Source organism: Scyliorhinus torazame, chromosome 10, assembly GCF_047496885.1.
Source record: "Scyliorhinus torazame isolate Kashiwa2021f chromosome 10, sScyTor2.1, whole genome shotgun sequence".
Classification (NCBI taxonomy): domain Eukaryota; kingdom Metazoa; phylum Chordata; class Chondrichthyes; order Carcharhiniformes; family Scyliorhinidae; genus Scyliorhinus; species Scyliorhinus torazame.
This window is the reverse complement of record NC_092716.1, coordinates 12,343,265-12,369,058: the sequence shown is the minus strand read 5'-3', so window position 1 is coordinate 12,369,058 and position 25,794 is coordinate 12,343,265.

Below are 25,794 nucleotides of genomic sequence, written 5' to 3'. Positions count from 1 at the left end.
ATGATACCGACTCGATAAGGCGCCTCCGGCTCCTCGCTGTCAATATCGGGCAGCAGATCTGAATCGGGCTCGGTGACCGTGGGTTGAATGGCATGGACATTCCTGCGAGGCTGGCTGGAGCGACGAGAGTTGGCAGGCTGAGCTGATCTGCATAAAGCAGCATAGTGGCCACGTTTGCCACATCTCAGGCATCGTCAGGATTTGGTAGGACATTGCCGCTTTAAGTGGGCGGAGCCACAGTTGCCACACGTTGTAGCATCAGTACGTTCGCTGCGCCACCGCGCATGTGCGGTGCGGTCGTACGTGGTGCGCGCCTGCACAGTACATTTGTCGACGTCGCCGTCCCCTCGTTCGGTGTGCACAAGCGCGGGAGTCCGCAAGAAGCGCGCAAAATGGCTGCCCTCATCCAGGCTGAGGCCCTGGAGCTACTCGATTGCTTGGACCCGTTCTACCTCGTGGGGACCTTGCCGCGCCATTTCAGCCGCTTGGATGAAATGAAAATGAATGAAATGAAAATCGCTTATTGTCACAAGTAGGCTTCAATGAAGTTACTGTGAAAAGCCCCTAGTCACCACATTCTGGCGCCTGTTTGGGAAGGCTGGTACGGGAATTGAACCATGCTGCTGGCCTGCTTGGTCTGCTTTAAAAGCCAGCGATTTAGCCCAGTGTGCTAAACCAGCCCCAAACGGATGTGGGAATACCGACTAGTGGCGTTTTCCTGTAGCACGCAGGTCTCGATGGCAATTGCTAGGGTGAGCTGCTTTACCTTGAGGAGCTGCTGGCGTAGGGGGTCCGACTGAACACCGAAAACGATCTGGTCGCGTATCATGGAGTTAGAGGTGGACCCATAATTACAGGACTGCGCAAGGATCTGGCAAGTTATTTGTGTCCTCCTTTGTGACGACAAAACCAAAGTATTGATTTAGTTGCTGAGCCATTTCTTTGTTCCCCATTATAAATTCCCGTTTCTGACTGTAAGGGACCTACATTTGTTTTCACTGATCTTTTTCTCTTCACATACCTATCTAAACCTTTAGAGTTAGTATTTATGTTCTCTGAAAATTTACTCTTGTACTCTGTTATCCCCTTCTTAATCAATACCTTGGTCCTTCTTTGCTGGATTCTAAACTGCTTCCAATCCTCAGGTCTGTTGTTTTTCTTGACCAATTTGCATGCTTTTTCCTTTGATTTAATACTGGCTCTGATTTCCCTTCGAAGCCATAGTTTGGCCACCACTCTGTTTTACTTTTGCGCCAGACATGAATAAACAATTGTTTCATTTTATCCATGCGCTCCTTGAATATTTGCCATTGCCTGTCAACAGTTATCCCTTTTAGTAACATTTCATAATCCATCATAGCAATTCGCACCTCATATCATCATAGTTTCCTTTATTTAGATTCAGGAGCCTAGTCTCAGAATAAACTACCTCACTCTCCACCTTGATGAAAAATTTAATCATATTATGGTCGTTCATCCCCAATGGGTGTAGCCCAACTAGATTGCCAATGATTCCTTTCTTATTAGACAGTACCCAGTCTAGGATGGCTTGTTCTCTAGTTGGTTCTCGAGTTGGTTCCTCAATGTCTTGATCCAGAAAAACATCCCATATACACTCCAGGTATTCCTCCTCTATTGTGACTGATTTGTTTTGCCCAATTTTTTAGTTTAGACGGGCAGCATGGTCGGTGAAGGCTTGGAGGGCCGAAGGGCCGAAGGCTTGGACCCCCTACATCCTGTGCTGTACTTTTCTTTCTTTGTTCTTTGTAATCTATATGCACATTAAAGTAACTCATAATTACAAATTTTTAACGCATCCGTCTCTAATTTCATGTTCAATGTCATTCCCAACATCACCACAAAAGTTTGGGGATCTATGTCCAAACTAAGGTTTTTTACCCCGTGGTTTTTCTGAGTACTACCCATACAGATTCCACACTGTCAGACCTAATATCCTTCCTCACTATTGCCTAAATCTCCTCTTTAACCAGCAATGCAACTCCACCGCATCTTCCTTTTCCCCTGTCCTTTGGAAATACTGAATACCTTATGAAGATCCTCCTGTTTAAATCGTTTTTGTTCTCTGTTTTCACTTTTTAATTTCTATCATTTTTGCTATTACAATTATTGCCCATGGCTGATTAATGACTTTAAGGCAAAGCGGTTTACCTTTAATTCGAGCAGAAGCCTGGATTGGTTAAACTGAAGACTGACCTGTGACTTTAAAGACAAATCAGTCTGCAGAAAGTTGCCTTCATTTCAAACCAGCGGATTCCAGAACGATTTGACTGACATCAGTGCTGACTCAGCTTGATGGACTTGGCTGATGACTAACGCACTGGCTTAGATAGCCGGGCTTTGCCAATAGCCCGTGCTGATTGGTTCTGGTTTCTCTGGAATGTATCTCTCCTCAGTAAGGCTGGGTTTCTTTTCAGTTTCGCTTTGAGTTCAGAGCTGGGAGCAGCTTCTCTGATTTTCTCTCTCTCAGGTGTAATTTATTTTTCTCAATACCCCATGTGGGGACTCTGTCTTTTCCTTAGTAAGGCTGGAGTTCATTTTGGTGAAACTGAAATTGATTAAGATTAAAACTCAGGTTGGAAACTAGGTTGAGGTGACACAAAGTGTCTTAAGAAAGAAATCGGACGGAGCATGATCTGTTGAGTGATGGCTCAGTTTAATAAAGGTTAAAGTGACTCACAGAGGAAATCGTACTGACTGGGAGTACTGAATGAATGTGCCATCCAAAAGATAATCACTAACAGTACGCCAGTGGCTTTGAGCACTCAACAGGTTCGGAGGGCAGCCTGCTCCAAAGTATTCCACATTAAAACAAGGACACTTATTTTTTTTACCTTAAGTCCTATTATTTTGATTCCTCTCACTCCTCTGTGTTTGTCTGTCTTGTGTATGAGCAGATAGAGTGTGGGACAATAAAATGGGTTAGCGTGCCATTTTTCTGTTGTATTTACTGCATATTTCAACTTTGTTTCTGTTATAAATAAACAGTTATTGTGATCAACTGGTGGTTGTTAATTATTGGGCAACCAATGGCCGAAGATTTTAGGAATTTTACACAAATTATTGATTAATTCACTTGTATTGGGACCGCTGGGGTCTGTGATGCTGGAATTGACCGCATACAGGGTGTGGTAATAACCTCTGAATGTTCATGTTCAATTCCCATCCCTGGTCACCCTGCAGCCATGGCTCCGTAGTTCCGGCTGTATCGTACCCCTTTACACTTATTTGTGCAATTACTTAATCCACTTTATTGATAATACTCCACGCATTAAGGCATAAATCCTTAAGGCTTGCCTCTTGAACATTACTTTTCCCATTCCCACTATGGTTCACTGTGGCCCTGTTCGAATTTGTCCCTTTCTTTCACTGACTATCACTTTTCTTATTCCCCTTTCTGCCTTTTGTTTTTCTCCTTGATTCCTCCTTCTCTGACATCTTGCATAGCTTACTGTTCCCCTGCCATTTTCACTTTAAACCCTCCCAACCACTTTAACACATATCCCCCTCGGACATCAGTCCCGGACTTGCCAGGTGTAACCCGTCCAGTCTGTACAGGTCCCGCCTCGCTAGGCCAGATCCCAATGCCCCAGGAATCTGAACTCCACCCCCCCCCCCCCCCCAACCCCCCCCCCCCCCCCCCCCCCACCCGCACCATCTCTTCAGCCACATCCAAATCCGATATATCCTGCTATTTCTACTCTGACTAGCATGTGGAACTGGTAGTAATCCTGAGATCACTGCCTTGGACGTCCAACGTCTCAACTTTCCTCCCAACTCGCTATATTTTGCTTTTAAGATCTCATTCCTTTTTTTTACCTATGTCATTTGTACCAATGTGGACAACGACCACTGGCTGTTCACCCTCCCCCTCCAGAATGTCCTGTAACGAGACATCCTTGTCCAAGCACCAGGGAGGCAACATACCAACCTGGAATCTCATTTGCGGCCAATGAGACAGCTATCTAGTCCCCTTACAAATGAATCCCCCATACCCATTGCAATCCCATACTTTTAGTTCTTCCCCTCTGCGACAGAACCAACCGTGGTGCAATAAATTTGGCTGTTGTTGCTTTCCCCTGAGAGGTCATTCCCCTCAACACTACCAAAATGGTACATCTGTTTTGCAGGGGAATGGCCACAGGAGATTCCTGCACTGCCTGCCTAGCTCGCTTGCTCTGCCTGGTGGCATCTGAGACTGTGGTGTGGCCACCTCTCTATGCCTGCTATCCACAACACACTCCACCTCACAGAATCTCCACAGTGTCTCCAGCCACCGCTCCAGCTCCAAAACCCGGGATTCCAGGAACAGCAACTGGGGATACTTCCTGAACACCTACTGGCCCCGGGAACTGGAAAATTTCCCTGCTTCCCACATGGAGCAAGAAGAGCAAACCATGACTTTGAGCTCTCCTGCCATGATGTACCCCTTTAAATTAAACCTTTGGAAGATGCTTGGTATCAGATTATACCCAATACCCTAGGGTCCTTCTTTTGTGGTTCTCGTGACTACTGAATATAGCCCTTACAACCGATATACCATAAAAATCTTTTCAAACTAGAAGCGATAAAAGTAGTAAAGGCTTAACTGACTACCAACCAATCAACTTTCTCCCTTATAGCCCTTACTGCTACATCAGGGCAAGGCTATTCTCTGAATATTTAGAGAAAAAGCAAAATGTACCTCTTCCCACTCTGCACCAAACTCCCACTCTGTTCCAATATCCCGATAACCTTACTCACTCAGATTGTGTCTCATTCCAGATGTGTTCTCTCCCACTGCTCACTCTGGTGGGTATGCATCAGAAAGTTACGGCTCAGTTGATGCATTCCTACCTGGGTCTCACTCTTGTGCCCAGGGAGGTTCAGTATCACCAGCGGCACCCTCGAAACTTATCCTTAACGCGTATATCTGTTCCTCATTTTGTGGATTGCATTGGCCATAATCCAGTCTTTATTTCCTGTTGGATTGAAAGGCAGAAATGAAAAATTATTGATCACTTTAGGTGATGGATTAAAAATATTACTGGTGTAAACATTCTGTGCCAGACACAGTGCGAAGTGGAATGTAATAACAAAGGTCCATAAAAATAGACTTTCCTTGGATGGAACCTGTGAGCAGAATTTTCAGCTGTGCTGCAAAAGTGGGAGGAAAATAATTTGATGTCAAGTTGTCTTCATTGGAGTGTCCTGACACTTTGTGGGTGGCATGTTCACAGTCTGCTACTCAACGTTGCCACCTGTATGCCTTCCAGAGGAGTAATAAAACACTCTACCTGTACTCACAGGCTCCAGCTGCTAGATAAGGCAAATTAGAGGTCATTCAGGAGGAGGGCAGATCTGTCAGCCTCGAATTGAGAGTTAGAAGGTCAGACCAAATATATTGGTTATCTGTAAAGATTCAACTCCGGTTAGAAGATTCCATTACTCCAATTTACATTGGTTCACTGATGGGCAAGGAATATCGATTCATGTTTCCTGACTAAGCACCTGATTGACCTCTGGTTATGTGACCTTTAAGCTTGTGCGACTTTCCGACTATCGGGATTCCTGACACCTTTATTCTTGATGTGGAGATGCCGGCGTTGGACTGGGGTGAGCACAGTACGAAGTCTTACAACACCAGGTTAAAGTCCAACAGGTTTGTTTCGATGTCACTAGCTTTCGGAGCGCAGCTCCTTCCTCAGGTGAATGAAGAGGTCTGTTCCAGAAACACATATATAGACAAATTCAAAGATGCCAAACAATGCTTGGAATGCGAGCATTAGCAGGTGATTAAATCTTTACAGATCCAGAGATGGGGTAACCCCAGGTTAAAGAGGTGTGAATTGCATCAAGCCAGGACAGTTGGTAGGATTTCACAGGCCAGATGGTGGGGGATGAATGTAATGCGACATGAATACCAGGTCCCGGTTGAGGCCGCACTCATGTGTGCGGAACTTAGCTATAGGTTTCTGTCCAGCGATTCTGCGTAGTCGCGCGTCCTGAAGGCCGCCTTGGAGAACGCTTACCCGGAGATCAGAGGCTGAATGCCCTTGACTGCTGAAGTGTTCTCCGACTGGAAGGGAACATTCCTGCCTGGTGATTGTTGCGCGATGTCCGTTCATTCGTTGTCACAGTGTCTGCATGGTCTCACCAATGTACCACACTTCGGGACATCCTTTCCTGCAGCGTATGAGGTAGACAACGTATATTGTAGCGTATGCCTGACTACAAGGAAACTCTCGAGTTCATTGGAAAGAAGATTCCGATTCCGTGCTGACTCCCTTCAGGCATCAGCGGTCAACAAGAATAAAAAGATTGCTGATTGTAAACAACGGCAACACCAGGAGCAAAAGAAGCCAGCATGGAAACTCAGGAAGGATGTTTGGAGCTGCTCAGAGTGCAGTGTCTGCAACACCAATATTCCTTTCCTATTTCACTCTGGACAGCAGCATCTCAAATCCAATGAAGGCAGCAACAGTAAGAAGAATCACCGTAACCTGATTTTGTTTAACAAACCCTCCATAAAGACCAAATATGATGTCATAATATACACCAGTATATTATGGTGCAGACACACACACGCACACACTGATGGACATGCAGTGGGACCAATCAGCATACACAACGCCGCAGCCAATCACCAGTGAGAGCACACGTACTATAAAGACAGGGGACAGGAGAGTTCCCGCTCATTCTAGTAGCAGCCAGCTCAGAGCACAGAGCTCACAGCCTGCAACACAGACATTCGCCATGTGCTGAGTGCATCGACTGGTTAGGACTAGGCAAGGGTCAACAGTAAAAGCTGGTCTTGCATTTACCCACAGTTCAAGGTATGTTAATATAGTTAACCTTATAATAAAATAGAGTTGCACAACTTCCAGTGTTGGTGACCTGTTTGTGATCCAGAACACCCAACACATCATATGATGGGCGGGATTCTCCCTTTTTGGGGATTAAGTCCCCATGCCCGCCGGAAAACGGGCGAGAATCACTCGGACTTTTTCCTCAAATGTCAGGGGTGATTCTCATTTTACCAGGGGGCTAGCAGGGCCCCGGCGTGCGTCCCGCCGCTCTGGCTGCCAGCAGGGCCCTGCTGGACAGACCACGCAGCCGCACATGAGCACAATGGCCGTAAGCAGGTCTGCGCATATGCACGGCGGCCCACTTCGGCGCGGGCACCGCCGACATGGCCAAGCCACACAGCGGGCCTGCGCGGATGAAGTTTGATCCCCCCCAGATCGCGATGGCCTGCCGATCGGTGGCCCCCAATCGTGGGCCTGGCCACCGGAGAGGAGAGGCCCCTCCCCAGAGTCAGATTCCCCCCGCCCCCCACCAGGACCACCACCGCGACCGCGGGTCCGAGCTCCCGCCGGGTGGTACTAGATGTAAACCACGGCGGCGGGAGTTTGGGCGGTCGACCGTGGAGAATCACCGCGGGGGCCTGTTCCAATGGCCCCTGACCGGCGCCGCATCGACCGCGCGCGTGACTGGCAGGTCAGTGGAGAATCGCGGAAGTGCCGGATTTCCGGCATGAACGGATAGTCTCCACCCCCCGAGCCAGGCGCAATTCTGGTGTGGAGGGTCAGAGAATCCCACCCGATATGTTCTTAAAGAGCGAGAACCCTTTTCGAAATCTCCAGGAGCAACAGCTTGAATTGGAGAAACAAGATCTAAACCGCAAGGGTGAATGTAGCGGGAATGAACCTTCGAGGGGGGGGGGGAGACACAGGGTCCGATGGAGGCACTCCACAATCCAAAGAAGGCCCCGCAGAGGTTGTGCCACTGTGCCATCCAGATAAAGAAGGCTCTGGTATGCAGCCCGGGGCGAGGGTGGTGGCAGCGATTGGCAACACAAAAAACAGATCGGCATCCCGGGCAGGAACTAAAGAGGCTGGAAATGGTGCTTGAGCGAAGTCGGAGAACTCCAATACCCCACAGAATGCCAGCTCCACCTTACTCTGGTTCAGATCTGTCCTGGGTGCACCAGCTGTCCGAATGAAAATTCCAAATGGAATGGACTGCGGAGGAAATACAACCAGAAGGTAGAGAAGAAGAAGATGACGAGGCTAGTCTCTGAAGTGAAAGCTCTGAAAAAGCAGCCGAATCAGGTTGTACAACATGGGAACAGGGCTAAGTGCCATGTTCTTCATAAAGGTCAAGAAGTATTGGCAAGGAACTATACCACCAGTGAGATGTGGATACCTGCCATCACCTTGGCACAGACAGAACCATCCTCCAACACTGTTGTAACTCGGGATGATGCTGTGTGGAGAAGACATGCTGATTAGCTTTCAGCAACTAGAACAAGGTTGCCAGAGACAGCGTCAACTGAGAGTCCGTAACAAACTGTGCCAAGTGAAGGCCTGTACATACCGGAGAACCTGACAATACCAGCAGCAACTCTGGAAGGCAGTACCCCAGCTGAGGACACTTCAACACTTAGTCAACCTCCGAACACTACGTCGACTCGGGTTGAGACAATTATGGACAACGTCCAAAACCTCCAGAGGTTACAGTCAACATGAAAAAGCAGACGCCTGAGGTTCACCGACAACAGTCCACGTCCTCTGAAACATTTAACTTATTGACTGTTATGTTTGTTAATTGTTCATATTGTACATTTTGACTGTTAGTGTTGTGTGTTTAATTGCAGGAAGCTCTGATGTAAATGGAGAGGAAAGTGTTGTTTATTCATGTTTGTTCCCAGTTGGAACAAGGTCACTTTAAGAGTCCATTCACCTGATGGACTGATGACATCATCGGCAGTTTGGGTGAGCTAACAGTCAGTCTGGAGAGGAAACACCTTTCCAATAAAGCTCTTGTTTGTTTGTGCCTTCGCTGACTGCAGGCCTGTCCATTAACAATGCCACACACACTCCTTGTTCTAGATTCTCCCACAAGAGGAAACATCCTTTCCACATCCATCCTGTCAATACCCCTCAGGATCTTATATGTTTCAATCAAGTCGGCTCCTACGCTTCTAAACTCCAGCACTGACAAACCTAACCTGTCGGTTGGAGACAGTCTGGAAATTAAATGTGCACGAGCAGCAATGTCTTCTCTAATTACACAATTCTCCATAAACACAAACACAGTTTCTCCATACTCTGCTTCTTCCTACACCTCCCTTGGCTGGTGTTATTCTATAGCAGCTTCAAGTGATCAGTATGTGCCTGTTGCAATGTCGAAACCCTGCAACATCTAGTCACGAGTTCAAGGTGAGAGGGGAAAAGTTTAAGGGAGACATACGTGGAAAGTTCTTTACGCAGAGGGTGGTGGGTGCCTGGTACGCATTGCCGGCGGAGGTGGTAGAGATGGGCACGATCGCATCATTTAAGATGTATCTAGACAGATAGATGAACGGGCAGGGAGCAGAGGGATACAGATCTTTAGAAAATAGGCGACAGTTTTAGATAGAGGATCTGGATCGACGCAGGCTTTCAGGGCTAAAGTGCCTGTTCCTGTGCCTTAATTTTTCTTTGTTCTTCTTCTTTGTTCTTTGAGAGAGATGAAAAGTGAATGTTATTCGTAATTGCAGTTCAGAACTGCACTTTTAAAAAGAAAGATACATCCAGCAGGTGTCTCAAATGTTCACATGGATAATGAATTATTCTACCGTCTAGTGAGTGCTGTTGTGCAGGCAAACACAGCAGACATTTTGTGCACAACAAGATGCAACAAACATCATAGAATCATAGAATCTACAGTGCAGAAGAAGGCCATTCGGCCCATTGAGTCTGCACCGGCCCTGGGAAAGAGCACCTTACTTAAGTCCATGCCTCCACCATATCCCCATAACCCCACCTAACATTTCGGACACTAAAGGGGAATTTAACATGGTCAATCCACCTAACCTGCATATCTTTGGACTGTGGGAGGAAAGCGGAGCACCCGGAGGAAACCCACGCACACCCGAGGCTGGAATGGAACCCGGGTTTCTGGCGCTGTGATACAGCAGTGCTAATCACCGCACCGTGTCACCCCACTGAGCCACCAAAATCTGGTTTTCGTTCTAAAAGAACCAATATTTTCCTGCTCTTCCGAGCCTTTCTCTCTTTTCAGGTGGTTTAGAATTTGTTTGAATTACCTGAGAATTACATCGAATTTACAACACAGAAATGGGCCACTCAGCCAATTATGTCGTCTTTTATGTAGCAGATGGGCCTCCAAAAATTATACTTCATTTGAACCTAACCCGTAACTGTACCTTTTGAGTGATGTTTTGGACATTTCCTTTAAATGGTGTAAGACTTTGCTCGCTATTTAAAATGGGTGATTTGAAGTGTTGGCAGGTTTACCACTGGCGAGACCCGCTGTTTGAAAGGAACCCTCTCGAGAAGATTCTCTGTGTCGGCCTTCAAATGAAAAATCATTGACTGAGAGAACCTTCACGAACAGAAGTGGTAACTGAAAGGTTCTATTTTCAACAAAAAAATGTATTTGATTATTAAATTTTAAAATGCAAAAGGAGCAAGACAAACAAATGAAGGAAAAGAGGGGTTACTTTTAATCAGCAGCATTCATGGCCTCAGACTGTCCCATAGCGTTTTGATTCCAATTCGAACACAAGCAAAGCGCAGTCACTGATTTCATGTCGGTGTGGTACTGAGGGAGTGCAGCCAATTTGTGTTGAGAAAGATCCCCAAAAGAGTACTAAGACACTGGGGCGAGATTCTCCGACCCCCCGCCGGGTCGGAGAATCGCCGGGGACTGGCGTGAATCCCGCCCCCGCCGGGTGCCGAATTCTCCGGCACCGGATATTCGGCGGGGGCGGGAATCGCGCCACGCCGGTTGGTGGCCCCCCCCCCCCCGCGATTCTCCGGCCTGGATGGGCCGAAGTCCCGCCGCTAAAATGCCTGTCCCGCCGGCGTAGATGAAACCACCTACCTTACCGGCGGGACAAGAGGGCGCGGGCGGGCCCCAGGGTCCTGGGGGGGGCGCGGGGCGATCTGGCCCGCGATCGGGGCCCACCGCTCCGCGGGCGGGCCTGTGCCGTGGGGGCACTCTTTCCCTTCCGCCTTCGCCACGGTCTCCACCATGGCGGAGGCGGAAGAGACTCCCTCCACTGCGCATGCGCGGGAATGCCGTCAGCGGCCGCTAACGCTCTCGCGCATGCGCCGCCCGGAGATGTCATTTATGTGCCAGCTGGCAGGGCACCAAAGGCGGAAATTCATCCGGAGCGGGCCTAGTCCCTTAAGGTTGGGGCTCGGCCCCCCAAGATGCGGAGCATTCCGCACCTTTGGGGCGGCGCGATGCCCGACTGATTTGTGCCGTTTTGGGCGCCAGTCGGCATACATCACGCCGATACCGGAGAATTTCGCCCCAGATATCTGTTTAGAGTTGTTGGCTGAGGGATAAATATTTCCCAGGATACCGGTGAGTGTTTCCCTGACCTTTTTTGGAATGGTCACAAGTGACCTCTTTTGTCGACCCGGGAGGGTAGACAGGAATTTGTCTGTCTCGCAAGAAGGTACCCCCGCTAGTGGAGCACCACACCAGGAGCATCATGCTGGATTTAATGCTCGTCTCTTTTTGTGGGGGGAGAAACTCTTTGAACCTCATTTGGTTTTTTTTTCGAAGTGGTGCACTCGCTGACTGGTTCCAATGTTTTCTCTTTTTTTATTTCTGATTTCCACAGATTTGGCATTCCTTTTAAACTCTACCAGCAATTCTGTGATAATGAGAATCCACCTCTTTGTGCTTCGTTGCTACTCTGTGCATAATGATGCATGACCTCTACATAACTCTAAAAACACAGACAATTAACAGATTACAGAATCTGGTAAATTAACACCAGCCTGTGCTGAAACGCATTTCATTTTTTGGGGGAAAGTTGCGAGCACTCCAAGTGAAGATGAATTATTGTTTCTTAATAGATTCCATTTCACATTCTTTCTATTCACATCATCCATTTATTTCCTCTGGCAATGAAACTCCACCAGTAATTTGTCAAACTTTGACCTCGCGAGAGATTGGCGCTCGGGGAGGTGAAGTCAAACCTCACTGACAAATTAAAATGACGGCAGTAGATTTAGTATTTTTGTGGTTGTAGCAAGTTCCATCAGCGACTCTAAGAGAAAAAAAAACATGGATTGGTAAACACAGATGAATCTCATAGCCACTGGGTTCAAATGAATTAAAGGCGCACGGGCTGGATAGTGGGAAGACTGCACCACTGACCTTTCAATTCTGTATACTCAGTTCAAATCCAACCTAGACTGTTTGGGATAAACGATTCTTCTTTCTGTTATCTGTAAATGTCACGTGTAAAATGAAATAAAAGCAAAGTGCCGTGGATTGTACATATCCAAAACTAAAAATGGTAAAAATTAGACCGATGCAGCATGCCTGGCAGCATTTCTGGATAGAGGAAACAGAACTTCAGGTTGATGCCTTTCATCAGAACTGGGGAACCATCTGAGTATAAGAAACAGGAGCAGGACACCATGCTGCCCCTCGAGTCTGCTCTACTATTCCATTCAATCATTGTTGACCTTTTTTTAAAATGCATTTTATTACAAACATGTATCAAAACAGATTACAGCGGTTACACCCTAGGAAACATACTTCCCAACAAATTATTGTTGATCTTTAGCTTCAATTCCGCTATCTTGCCCACTCCCAACATGCTTGAGGGATCAAAGTCGGGATTGTCCGTTGCGAGTTTGCCCCCCCCACCCCCCCCCCCTACCGTTGCTAGCGAGGGCGGAGAATTTAGCTGCGTTCTTCGCTGGCTGCGGGGATTCTCTACTCCTGCCACTTGTCAATGGGATTTCCCTCGGAGGCCACCCCACACCGCCGGATAACTCGCAGATGGGGAGGGGGGGGGGGGGGGGGTGCTGTCTGCGGGACCAGAGAATCCCTCCCACCAACCAACGGCTAGAAAATCCACCCCAAAGATCCGTCTATCTCGGCCTCAAACATAATCAGTGGTGGAGCATCGCCAAGCTCCTGGGGGATCAAGAATTCCAAAGATTCCCAACACTAAGTGAAAATATTTCTCCTCATTTGAGTCCGAAATGATCCTCCCTGAGATCCCCTCCCCTACCTCGTGTTCCAGTCTCCAGCAACTTCCAGTCTATACCCAGTCAAGTCCCTTCAGAAAGTTTTGACTGTGCAGCACTCTCTCAGTACAGCTTGTCCAGATTTCTAAGTGTTTAAGTCTCTGCAGTGGGTCTTCAGCCCACAGCCTTCGGAGCTAGAAGCATTGCCAACTGAGCCGCTGATTAAACACCTCCAATGTTTCTTCTCCATAATCAAGCACAAATTTGTTTCTATGCCTCCCCTGCCGGAATCACCTGCTGAGACGACTGACGTACGCACAGAGTGATAATACTGACTGGAATGCGGTACCTAAAAGACCCCAAGGAGGGAAAAAGAAAGTAGCTTCATGAAACGAGGGAAAACAGGTTTTACCTCTCAGGGTTTTAATTAGGAGTAAATTGCTAACCAAGAAAACAGTAATTAGAAGGTGCTTAAAACAAATTTGGTTTCTCTTTTGCAATTAGTAAATAGCTGCATAGTTATGTAAATTTGTGTTATTTTGAGCTCACTCCCCGATGGTTGATCATGTGTGGGATCGCAGGTTGTTCCAAATTGACAATTAAAGTTAGACCAAGGTTTGTTCGACCAAACGTTTAGGTGTGCCTTCTATTCACTATTGAGTGCCTTGAATTCACTTATTCAAAGGACAGGAGAAGGTCAAGTCCCTCCAATAATTTACTTTCTTGACAGTAAAATCTCAATTTGCAGCTTATCACCACTTGGGCAGCACGGTAGCACAGTTGTTGGCACGGTTACTTCACAGCGCCAGGGTCCCAGGTTCAATTCCCGGTTTGGGTCACTGTCTATCCGGAGTCAGCACGTTCTCCCTGTGTTTCCTTCGGATGCTCCGGTTTCCTCCCACAGTCCAAAAATGCGCAGGTTAGGTGGATTGGCCATGCTAAAATTGCCCTTAGTGTCCAAAAAAAAAGGTTAGGTGGGGTGACTGGGTTACAGGGATAGGGTGGAGGTGTGGGGCTTAAGTAGGTTGCTCTTGCCAAGGGCCAGTGCAGACTCGATGGGCCAAATGGCCTCCTTCTGCACTGTAAATTCTATGATCTACTTCCCTGTCCTCTCCAAACACACCACCCCATTGCCCTGAAGGAGCAGCAAAGTCGCTCTGCGAAGCATTTTAGATTTTCCTTCGAAGAGGGAAGTTTTACAGCCGTTCCCATCACCGGGGTTGTCCAGTCCCGTCGAAGTCAATGGGCTTATGAGCAGCTCGCCACGTTTTCCGGCCCTTCCCCTGCCTTGACGGGGCCGTAATATTCAACCCAAAGTTTTAACTTGAGGAATGATTTCTGACATTGGTAGTGCATTTAAGGAAGGAGTTTTATCATCAGAAAATATCAATCTCGTCCTGGATTCATTTTGAAGGGTGTCTCGAATTTTGAAAGAGGGAATATTCGGAGTAGTGTGCTGGCTTCGTGGGTGAGGGTTACCAAGGGATCTGTCAATCAGAAAGGTCGTGTTTTGAATCTCGATCTAAGTTATCAGTGAGGGCGTGACAATTTGTTTCAGTATTGCTGGGCCAAGGAATGGGAAAACAACCTGACCCGACCCTGGAGCCAATCCATAGACCCTCAGAATCCCTACAGTGCAGAAGGAGGCCATTTGGCCCATTGAGTTGGCACCAACCCTCCAGAAGAGCACTCCACCTGGGCCCGGTCCTCCACCCTATCCCTCAACCCCACCTAACCTGCACATCTTTGGATTGTGGGACGAAACTGAAGCACATGGAGGAAACCCACATAGACATGGGGAGAACGTGCAAACTCCACCCAGCGACACTTCAACAAATTATGTTTGAATGTCATATGTGGAGGGTTTTGGAGCTGATTACATTGCATGTCCCCCACCTCCCTCCCCATGAAATCAGTACCCCACCACCACATTTATATTAATAATTAAGAGTCAATGAAGTTTTTTTTCAAGCCAATTGACCCTGATAACATGCTACCAACTCCGTAAAATGTTCAGCGTGGGTATCTGGGCTAGTGAGGGAAGCCTTTTTTAAAAACTGAAATGCTTAAAGGATGATAGATAGGGTGGTGTTGCTCTTCGGGGGCTACCCTTGGCCAATCCAAACACTCCTTTCTTTCTACTCACTCCTTCCCATTACGGATCCTCTCCATCCCCATCCCTCTCCTTAACCTACCCAAACCCACCCATCTGAGACCTTGGACATACCTGCTCCTGGATCCTTGGGCCCACGTCTTCCTCTTTTTCTGTGGTCCTGGCAATGGCCACTGATGATCTTCCTGGCGCTGCAAGAACTGATGCAGCTTGTCATGGGAATGTCACTTTAAGAAATGTTTGTCTGCTCAAGTGGCTGTAGTGATGTCAGAGTGTGCGTGGAGCAGAGCTCTGGCTCTGCTTTTTAGTTTCGCTTGGAAGAAAAGCTTGGGTGTGTCTGTGTTTTTTTTTTTGTTTCGTTTTAGTGTTGGGGCTGAAGCCAGCCAAAGAAGGTATAATTTTGATCTCTCTGCCATCTAAAAACTATCTCCAGATCATTTGGTGAATTCAGAGTGATAACTGCTCTCCGTAGAGAATTTAAGCCTGATGTGCTTCTGTAAAAAGGGTTTTTGTCTTATGGATGTTAAAAGGAAAGTTTAAGGATTACTTAGAGTGCGGTATTCTTTGGGGGTTGTATTTGAATTGATGGTTGCTAAGATGTTCACTGTATGTTTTAAAAAGATTAACTGAATGCATAGAATAAACATTGTTTTGCTTTAAAAAAAACTTTTAGATTTCTGATGTACCGCACCTGTAGAGTGGGCCGCGTGCACCCCATACCACAATCTAGTAAAAGTCGTGGGTCAGATGATCTCCATGATATACTTTGGAGTTCTCTAAACCCTGGCCCACAACAAGCTCTAGGGGAAGTCCATAGAAAGCATCCTCTCGGGCTGTATCACAGCCTGGTATGGCAACTGCTCATCCCTGGACCGCAAGAAACTTCAGAGAGTCGTGAACACTGCCCAGTCCATCACACAAACCTGCCTCCCATCCATTGACTCCATCTACACCTCCCGCTGCCTGGGGAAAGCGGGCAGCATAATCAAAGATCCGTCCCACCCGGCTTACTCACTCTTCCAACTTCTTCCATCTGGCAGGAGATACAGAAGTCCGAGAACACGCACGAACAGACTCAAAAACAGCTTCTTCCCCACTGTCACCGGACTCCTAAGTGACCCTCTTATGGACTGACCTCATTAACACTACACCCTGTATGCTTCATCCGATGCCAGTGCTTATGTAGTTACATTGTATACCTTGTGTTGCTCTATTATGTATTTTCTTTTAATCCCTTTTCTTCTCATGTACTTAATGATCTGTTGAGCTGCTCGCAGAAAAATACTTTTCACTGTACCTCGGTACACGTGACAATAAACAAATCCAATCCAATCAGTCCTTGTTAGTCCGTCACTCAGCGCCTATGGCTGCGGTGTGATACCAGTAAATCTTTATTTATTTATTGATTTATTCATTTTAAGGGATGTGGCCGTCGCTGGTTAGGCCAGCATTTATTACCTATCCCTAAGTGCACCACAAAAGGTGGTGGTGAGGTGCTTTCTTGAACCGCAGCAGGCCCTGAAGTGTAGGTACACACACAGTGCTTTTAGGGATGGAGTTCCAGGATTTTGACCCAATTACAGTGAAGGAACGGTGATATATTTCCAAGCCAGGGTGGTGAGTGACTTGGAGAGGAATCTCCTGCTGGTGGGGTTCCCAGGTATCTGCTGCTCTTGCCCTTCTGGATAGTAGCCGTCGTGGGTTTGGAAGGTGCTGCCTAAGGACCTTGATGAGTATTTGATATGCATATTGTAGATGGCACACACGGCTGCTACTGTTTGTCGCTGGTGGAGGGATTGAATGTTTGTGGAAGGGGGAGCTATCAATCCATGGAAAATACGTCAGAAAACAGCAAATGCAGAGAGATGGGCAAGGCCAGTGGCTGCTGATTGCATTGCAAAATGATAATAAGCTTACTGGAAACTCAAGTTGTAGGCCTGGATTCTCCGACCATGCACCGGGCCGGAGAATCCCGGGAGGAGGCGCGAATCCCACCCCGCCGGCGCCGTTTTTCGGGCACCGCCGGAATTCCCACCACGCTGGTCGGGGGCCGTTGCTGCCGGAGTGGTTGTCGCCGGTTTTCATGCCAGCATGGAGACATAGCCCCATTATTGGAGAATCCTGCCAGTGGTATTTGCCGTGACAGAACCACAACAGAACTGATCACATTTGGAGCTGCAGGATGTCCTCACCCTGAGGTGGGATCCATTGTGTCACGCTGTGAAGAATAACATAAGAATAACAAAGCATTCATTAAGGTTAATCAACAAGCAGGGTGGGTCCGAGAGATGAGTTAATCAAAAGTGCAATACTAGCTGAAATCCTGGTGGCTGTGGTCATACGAAGGAAGAAGATTAAGAGTGAGGTTGAAAGCCAAGCAAAGCAGGAGAACCCGTGACCATCACTCCAGAAACAGAGCCAAAGTATTTGTGAGCAAATCCCTCGCCAACTGGCTTGGTCAACCTAAGAATAGACAGGTAACATTACCCACTAAATATAACCACAATACCTGTACACCGCAAGACTTTCCCATTTCCCCAAACAATATCCAATTGAATAATCTGCTTATAGTTACCACACAACACAAGGATCATCCTCAAGTCTGGCAAACATCTTTTCCTGGTCCAGGGAAGATATTTAAAACTACCGTTACAAAGGTTTTCTGCACTGCCTTGACTCTGAGACTTAGAGGCTTATTTCGTGTAAACTTAACCTCGAAGCTGCTGGAAAATTTTGGCCGTCAGGCGTGGTGGCTGGAAACTAGCTTGTCTGCTTTTTGAGACTGCCAGATGTCAGCTGCCTCCTCTGGCTTCTGATCATCCGGCCCATTTTGTTCCTCTTTGATTATGCCTTCTGTGTATTTGGCTGTTTCCCCCATCAAATCCCTTGACTATATATTAACATGTGTATACCTCAGTGTTAGAAGATAAAACATAGAACATACAGTGCAGAAGGAGGCCATTCGGCCCATCGAGGCTGCACCAACCCAATTAAGCCCCCACTTGCACCCGATCCCCGTAACCCAATCATCCCTCCTAACCTTTTTGGACACTAAGGACAATTTAGCACGGCCAATCCACCTAAACTGCACGTCTTTGGACTGTGGGAGGAAACTGGAGCACCCGGAGGAAACCCACGCAGACACGGGGAGTACGTGCAGGCTCCGCACAGACAGTGACCCAAGCCGGGAATCGAACCTGGGGCTCTGGCGCTTAAATGCTAATTTGCCGTTAGTGTCCAAAAAAAGTTTAGGTGCAGTTACGGGGATAGGGTGGAGGTTTGGGGACAGGGTGGAGGTATGGGCTTAGGTAGGGTGCTCTTTCCAATGGCCGGTGCAGACTCGATGGGCCAAATGGCCTCCTTCTGCACTGTAAATTCTAAGCTAATCACACCTGATTATTAGCTAAACGACCTTGTAATCTTGTTATTGGGAGAGATGCATGTCAATGGAACCTTTTGAATACTGTCCACTGATGTCCCTGGTGCTGTGAGGCTGCAGTGCTAACCATCGTGCCACCATGCCACCCTTACTAGATCAGTTCCACTTGACTAAATATTACAAAATTCTAGATCATGCATCAACAGAAAAAATATTCAGAACATTTCCCTCTCATCCCAAAAGTCTCTTTTATACTCAGGATAAAGTGTCTGCAACTATGTTTTCTTTCCTGGCCACATAAGAATTAAGATATAGGAGCAGAATTAGGCCACTCGGCCCATCGAGTCTGCTCCGCCATTCAATCATGGCTGATATTTTCTCATCCCCATTCCCCTGCCTTCTCCACAGAACCCCTGATCCCCTTATTAATCATTAACCTATCTATCTCCGTCTTAAAGACACTCAGTGAATTGGCCTCCACAGGCTTCTGCGGCAAAGAATTCCACAGATTCACCACCCTCTGGCTGAAGAAATTCCTTCTCATCTCTGTTTTAAAGGATCGTCCCTTTAGTCTGAGATGGTGTCCTCTGCTTCTACTTTTTCCTACAAGTGGAAACATCCTCTTCACGTCCACTCTATCCAGGCCTCGCAGTATCCTGTAAGTTTCAATAAGATCTCCCCACATGAAAGATTTTAAGTTAGATGCTTGCAATAGCAAATTCCATTGGAATAACCGAGTGTTCCGATCTTAAAATTTCTCCAAAGGTTTCAAAGGATTATGTTCCGTGAACATGATTGTCTCGGCTGGACATCTGGCAACATAAATCTCGATATGTTGACCTGCCAGTACCAGTTTTAACATCTTTTTCCCAACGGTCGAATACTTTTGCTGGAGCCGATTTAATTTCCTTGAGAAATATCCCAGTGGCTTCTCAAGGCCAAGTTTGTTGCGTTGCAATAACATTGCTCCGACACCAATGTCGCTGCCACTTTAAACTGTTTGTCGTAACTGGGTGCTGCTAACACTGGGTTTGAGGTCAACACGGTTTGTAGATGGTTGAATGCCGTTTGGCTGTCCTCCATCCAGTTAATGTGTTTGTTCTTCTGTAAGAGGTCAGTGAGTGGTACTACCACATTGCTGACGCTTGGTACGAACTTATGGTAGAATCTACTCATGCTCAAAAATCTTAAAATTCCTTTTCTGGTGGTGGATTTCAGGAAGTCCCAATTGGCCGGTATTTCTGCATCTTGTGGTGTCATTTGGAACATGCCCCACTATCTGTCATAGATTATCATAGAATTTACAGTGCAGAAGGAGGCCATTCGGCCCATCGAGTCTTGTAGAGGGTGCCATCTCCGCTACTCCACTACTGGGCCGATATCTGGGGTTTGAATATCTGTGTGTGTCTCTCTCCAGCTGGCACTGAAACTTCAGAGGCCAGGGGATGTCGCACTGGGACACTTCCACTGAAGAGAGCACTGATTCAAGCCTGCCGTTTATTCCTAACCGACAGCCTGAGACTTATATCACACAGATCTCCAGACCCCTACCAATACCCAGGTGATTCTCTCTCTTGCCGGTGGTACAACACCCACCCGGTTCCTACTCCACTAGAGTAGCTTTCCCAAGAGAGAGAATAGGACACTGCTGTTTATTTCCTAACCAGCAGTCTGTCCTGAGTGAATCGCTCAAGATGACCCTCGATTCTTGAACCCGGAATTAAGGTGAGGAGTATTTTAACAATGACTTGGTCAGAGATCGCTGGTGAAAGATTGAAGAATTTAAACGACTCCAATTATCATCAAATCAAGGTTTATTGCAAAACCCAGGTCAAAATCATCAACAGAAGAAACACAATAAAATCTTATGCTCTAATACAAACTAAGTCTATTCAAAAGTAATATAGCGGACACAACGAAAATTCTTATGATTACACAGTTTTTAGCAATATCACAAGGCACAAAACAAGTTCCCTTCCCCAAAGCCTCAACCACTATTAAAGTCAGGGAGTTTCGCAAGCTGCTGCAGGATACTTACGGTCACAGGCTGCAGAGGTCAAGTCAGGGGTGCAGAGGTCGAGCCAAGAACGAAGAGACCCCCAATCGAAAACACAGCCCCTTTTATATTGTTTTACCTGTCTTTGTCCTGTGATCGGCCAGCCCCTTTTGCATTGAAAAAGGTAAGATTTAAAGTTCCCGCTGGTCCCGCCCCCTTTGAGCCGGTCAGACCTGTCGAGATGGGAGTACCTCCCCTAGGTCCGCCTCCAGTCTGTTTTTTTTGAGATAACGAGGTTGAGCTCCCTTGAAGATTTTCAAAGACTTCCATCTGCTCCGGAGATAGCTGCTATGTTGATGGGGTGTTGATTGGATTCTGCTCTGGTGGAGGCCAGATCATTTACATTTGCATGGGGCTATGACCATCCCATTGTCCTGCTTGCAGGCAGGCCCCCTGTGTATTCCCGTGCCCCTTGGTCTGTGTTTTGATCTTATCTCGTTGTCTGGCTCCTTCTTCCTTGTAGCTCCTAGGGGGGGGGTTTGTAAATACTTATGTCCCTACTCAGCTCAGCGGACCAGGCCTGCTGGGAAAACTGGTTCTGTTCTCTTGGCTGAAAAGTCAGTTTACAGTCTCTGAGTTTCTCCAAAAGGGCCGAATTGCCCGAAAACCTTACAGATGCCCCTTCGATACGTCCCTACCTGCTTGGACCGTATCGACACAGGTGAAGGGCAATTGTTTCCCTTTGTGTGGACCGTAGGTCCCCCCCTCAGCAACATGCGAAATTACAATTCCCAAGACAGTTCCCTTAATCTAGGCTACCCCTGGTTTCAATGAAAGGGAAAGACAAGACCATATCTAATTTAAACACACAGTAACATATACACATTTCACCGGAACCCCAAACGTAAGGGTCCCTGCACATATATCACAATCAAGTACACATTTCACCGGGACCCCAAACGTAAGGGTCCCTGTACATATATCACAATCAAGTACACATTTCACCGGGACCCCAAACGTAAGGGTCCCTGTACATATATCACAATCAAGTACACATTTCACGCGAATCCATACAACTATTTACAATTGCATCTGTTTATTTCACCAAGGATCCTCCTTTCTTGGCTGCACTCCGCTTCTTCCCGTTGAGGGCTCTTCATTTATCCTCCATCGTCGATACCTGCAGCTGAGAGGTTTAGTCCAACTGAGGCGACAGCGTAATGTACCCCCTGTACAACATTTCCTTTGTGGGGGCAAACACTAAACCATTCTCAGGCCCCCCCCTGGTGGTGATCGGACAGTTGTGAGGGTCGATCGGTTGGGCTGTGGGCAGGGGTCGCTTTACCTGAACCAGCAGTTCGGTAGCTTCTACAGTCATCCCTTCCCTGGGCGTTACACATCCCTCCCCACTGCGGTCAATTTATCCCGTTCCCTGGGTTCTGCCACCACCTTACAAAAGTGATTAATGCCCCTTGTGGACATGCCTTGGTAGATCCCCATGAACACCAATAAATGCCCCGGTCAGAAGCCCACCCCTTATCCCCGCAAACGGTGATCCTACCCGGTGACCCCGTGATGGTCCGTTAGGTGTTGGTGTCCAGGCGTTCCCAGTCCGAGGACCGATCCCTCATGTCCAGCCTCAGCTTCCTGGGCCACCACCATCTCCCCAAAGGAACGTCCCCCTCACAGGTTAAACACACCCGCCTGCCCTCAGTCACCCTAACCCGGTCAGTCGAAGGACTCTTCTGTCTCGCCTCTGCGGAGTTCTCCCGGTCCCACCATCGCCAAGATCCTCAAACTCCACATCGTCGGGTGCCCCATCTGTAAAAAACAAAACACATTCTTGCCTCTACAGCCCTACCTACCTTAAAGTGCATAGGTTCTATCCAGTGGCAGCAGCAGCTCCCGCTTTGAAGTTGCCGCAGCCTGTCTGTGATTCTGTGTCCACAGCCCGGCTCCCCAGGGTCCTAGTGCCTGCCGCTATCCGGTGGCAGCAGCAGCTCCCGCTTTGAAGTTGCCGCAGCCTGTCTGTGATTCTGTGTTCACAGCCCGGCTGCACCAGGGTCCTAGTGCCTGTTGCTTCATCATTTTACCCTTGCACCAGGCGCTTCTGTGTCCCCACGATCCTAAATACCTCACACACAACTACACACTAATTAGAACTAGCAGGGGGAAAGGAAAAGGAATATGTTATATACAATGCCACCCGTCTCCGGGTGGCCAAATTAAAACTGTGCCCCGCTAAACTGGGGCAGTCCACCTGTTTGGTCCAACGGCTCGGGCCAGACCGTCCCCTCCCGGGGGTTCGGGCTGCCCCTTGCCTCTCCTTTCCCAACAGGGTTCGGTGATCCCTCATCGCTCCCTTCTACTCGGGCCCCCTTACTGCGGGACCGGGTTCTAGGGAGGTGTGATGGGGACCATCTTACCGGGGGCTTGGAGACCCGATTGCTCCTTCGTCCCCTGACTGGTTCCCAAACCCAAGGTGATACCTCCACTTCCTCCGCCTCCTTAGCCTCTATACTAAGGCAGGCCACCTGACCCACAGGTAAGGGCTTGGGAATCGTTACTGTCCCTGGGCTGGGTGCTTGCAGCACTGTCGGTCTCTTTGGGACTGCCCCTTCGGGACAGCACCTTGTCACCGGTTGTGTGACCGTGGAGTCAGGGACCTCCCCCACCGTCGTTAATTCTACGGGGGGTTTCTCCACTACCACCCCCAGTCTTCCCCCCACCTTGCTTTTTTTTGTCCTTATGGGGTGGAACAATTTAAATTGACTGATGTGGCGTTCGCATGGGTCCCACCTTAAGGGATTTAAACTGCAAATAGCCGCTGAGGCAGCCTCCAGAATGGGACCCTGCACCTGGACCGGACCAGGGTCTGGGGCTAGAACTACCCCTGCGCTCCCTTTTTCCTGAGGCTGCTCCCTGGGTAGTCATACGGGTTCTTGTGGTGTGGGTACGGGCAGGCCCTGGCCCGTTGCCATTGCCACCTGTCCCGACCCAGCTGCTAGGCTCTGCAAAAAGGCCAAAAGTTTCTTTACCTCGAAGGTTTCCGGGGCAGCTGCTCCTGCCGCCGGGGTCTGACTCTCTACTGCGGGAGCCCTCTCCTGCTTGCTAGGGTTTTTACATTCCCTCTTGAAATGCCCGGCCTCCCCACACCCGTAGCATACCGGTTTCTTGTCGGAGGTCCGGGTGCCCTCATGCTTCCACTCTCTCTTAGGGGCTGCTGGCACGATTTCGTGCACTTTGCCCTTAAGGGGCTTGTCCTCACCCCTCTCCCCATTACGATATGCAAGGGTAAGTTTCCTAAGGACCTCTTCCTCATTAAGGGCCGGGGTCTGCGGGTCGAACCAGTGTTCGGCTTTTGCCCTAACGTTAGGGAGACAGTTGGCAACTAGGGTCTTCAGCCAGTGGGCGGTTCTTTCCCCTAAATTCCGTCTATCCGCTTGAATCCCGCATGCCTCCATATAGACAGTCCACAGTCTGTCTGCGAACATGGTGGGAGATTCTCCTGGTTGCTGCTTGGTTTCCCCCACCCTCATGAAAGGGCTCCCCAGATTTAAGCCCATCGCCTCCAGAACAGCAGTCTGTGCTGCCGCCCATGTGTCAGGTCTTCCCCCATTCCCAGAGGTCACTGTCCTGCATAGCTGTGCATCTAGGGTCATCAGGAGCATCTTTATTTGCTCCCCTTCGTCGCAGTCATTGATGCTGGCTGCCTGTTCCACCTCCATAAAATGAAGCGACGGATCCCCTTTTGGAGTTAGTCTGGGAACGTGGGCCACCATCCCCCTGAGCTCGGATGCCCCATGAGGAACGATAATGTCGCCCTCAACCGGTCCCCTATTTGCCATCCCCGCCGGGGGACCATACCTTCGTTGCCTGACAGGGCACATCTGCCCTACCTGGGGTTCCTGCTCCTCCTCCCCACTGTCCAGCTCTCCTGCCCCGTTGGGTAGCCCCCCTGTCCCCGGGCTAGCTACCCATATAGGAGACGCCGCTATCTGGGGATACACCACTGACCCCCCTTGGACCTGCCCCTGACCGGGCGGTCCAAACCCTACCTGCTGACCCGGCCCCATCACCGGCATCCCAGGCAGCGGTCTGTCCCCATCCCATGGGGACCCACATACGAAACCAGGCGGACACGCCTCCAGCTGGGGGTACCCTGCCGACCTGAACGTGCAGTCCGTTCCCCGCCTGCCGACCCGGGCACGATCCCGGTGCCTCAGGAGGCGGTCTATTCCCCTTGGCCTGTGGGGAATCATCCGCTGCGAGGAGCACCTTGCCCCTTTGGAACCCCCCTGGACCTACCAGGTGTACCTGTCCCCTGACCTTGGACAAGGCCTCCTCCAACTCCGTTATTCGTGCCTGGCACGGCCCATGGGCACAGTCCCCTACTTCCTCGCGAGCCACTCGGTACGCTGCCTGGATGTCCCGGAACTTCCCCTCCAGCTTCCTACACTGCTCTGTACTCCGAGCATAGAGTTCCTGGAGCCTCCGTTCCTTTTCTTTACCCTCCACTATCTGGCAGTGGAGATAGTCCTTCTCACACCGGTTAGACTCGCTTTCCTGTTTCATTTCTGCCATTTCTTCCCGCAGTCGTTCCGCTGCGCTAGCGCTGTCCCCTGCGCTGGCCCTCACTTCTCTCAACTCCTGCTCTAACTCTTCGACCCTATCCTCTGTTTTGACTACCTGCTCGGACAGGCAAACCAGCCAAACTGCCTTCTCCAAGTGCCTTTTGTGCGCCTTGCTTTCTGTCCATGCAGCCGCTGCCATTACCGGTTGCTCCGCATTGATTAATTCTGAAACCCAAGGTTTGGTGAGGTTGACCTTTTGCCACAGATACGAGGATATTCTCTCCTCCATTTTGCTTCGTTCCCTCACCCCCTCTGCCAAGTCACATACTCCAAACCACCGGGCTCCTGCCCCGGTCGCCATTGTAGAGGGTGCCATCTCCGCTACTCCACTACTGGGCCGATATCTGGGGTTTGAATATCTGTGTGTGTCTCTCTCCAGCTGGCACTGAAACTTCAGAGGCCAGGGGATGTCGCACTGGGACACTTCCACTGAAGAGAGCACTGATTCAAGCCTGCCGTTTATTCCTAACCGACAGCCTGAGACTTATATCACACAGATCTCCAGACCCCTACCAATACCCAGGTGATTCTCTCTCTTGCCGGTGGTACAACACCCACCCGGTTCCTACTCCACTAGAGTAGCTTTCCCAAGAGAGAGAATAGGACACTGCTGTTTATTTCCTAACCAGCAGTCTGTCCTGAGTGAATCGCTCAAGATGACCCTC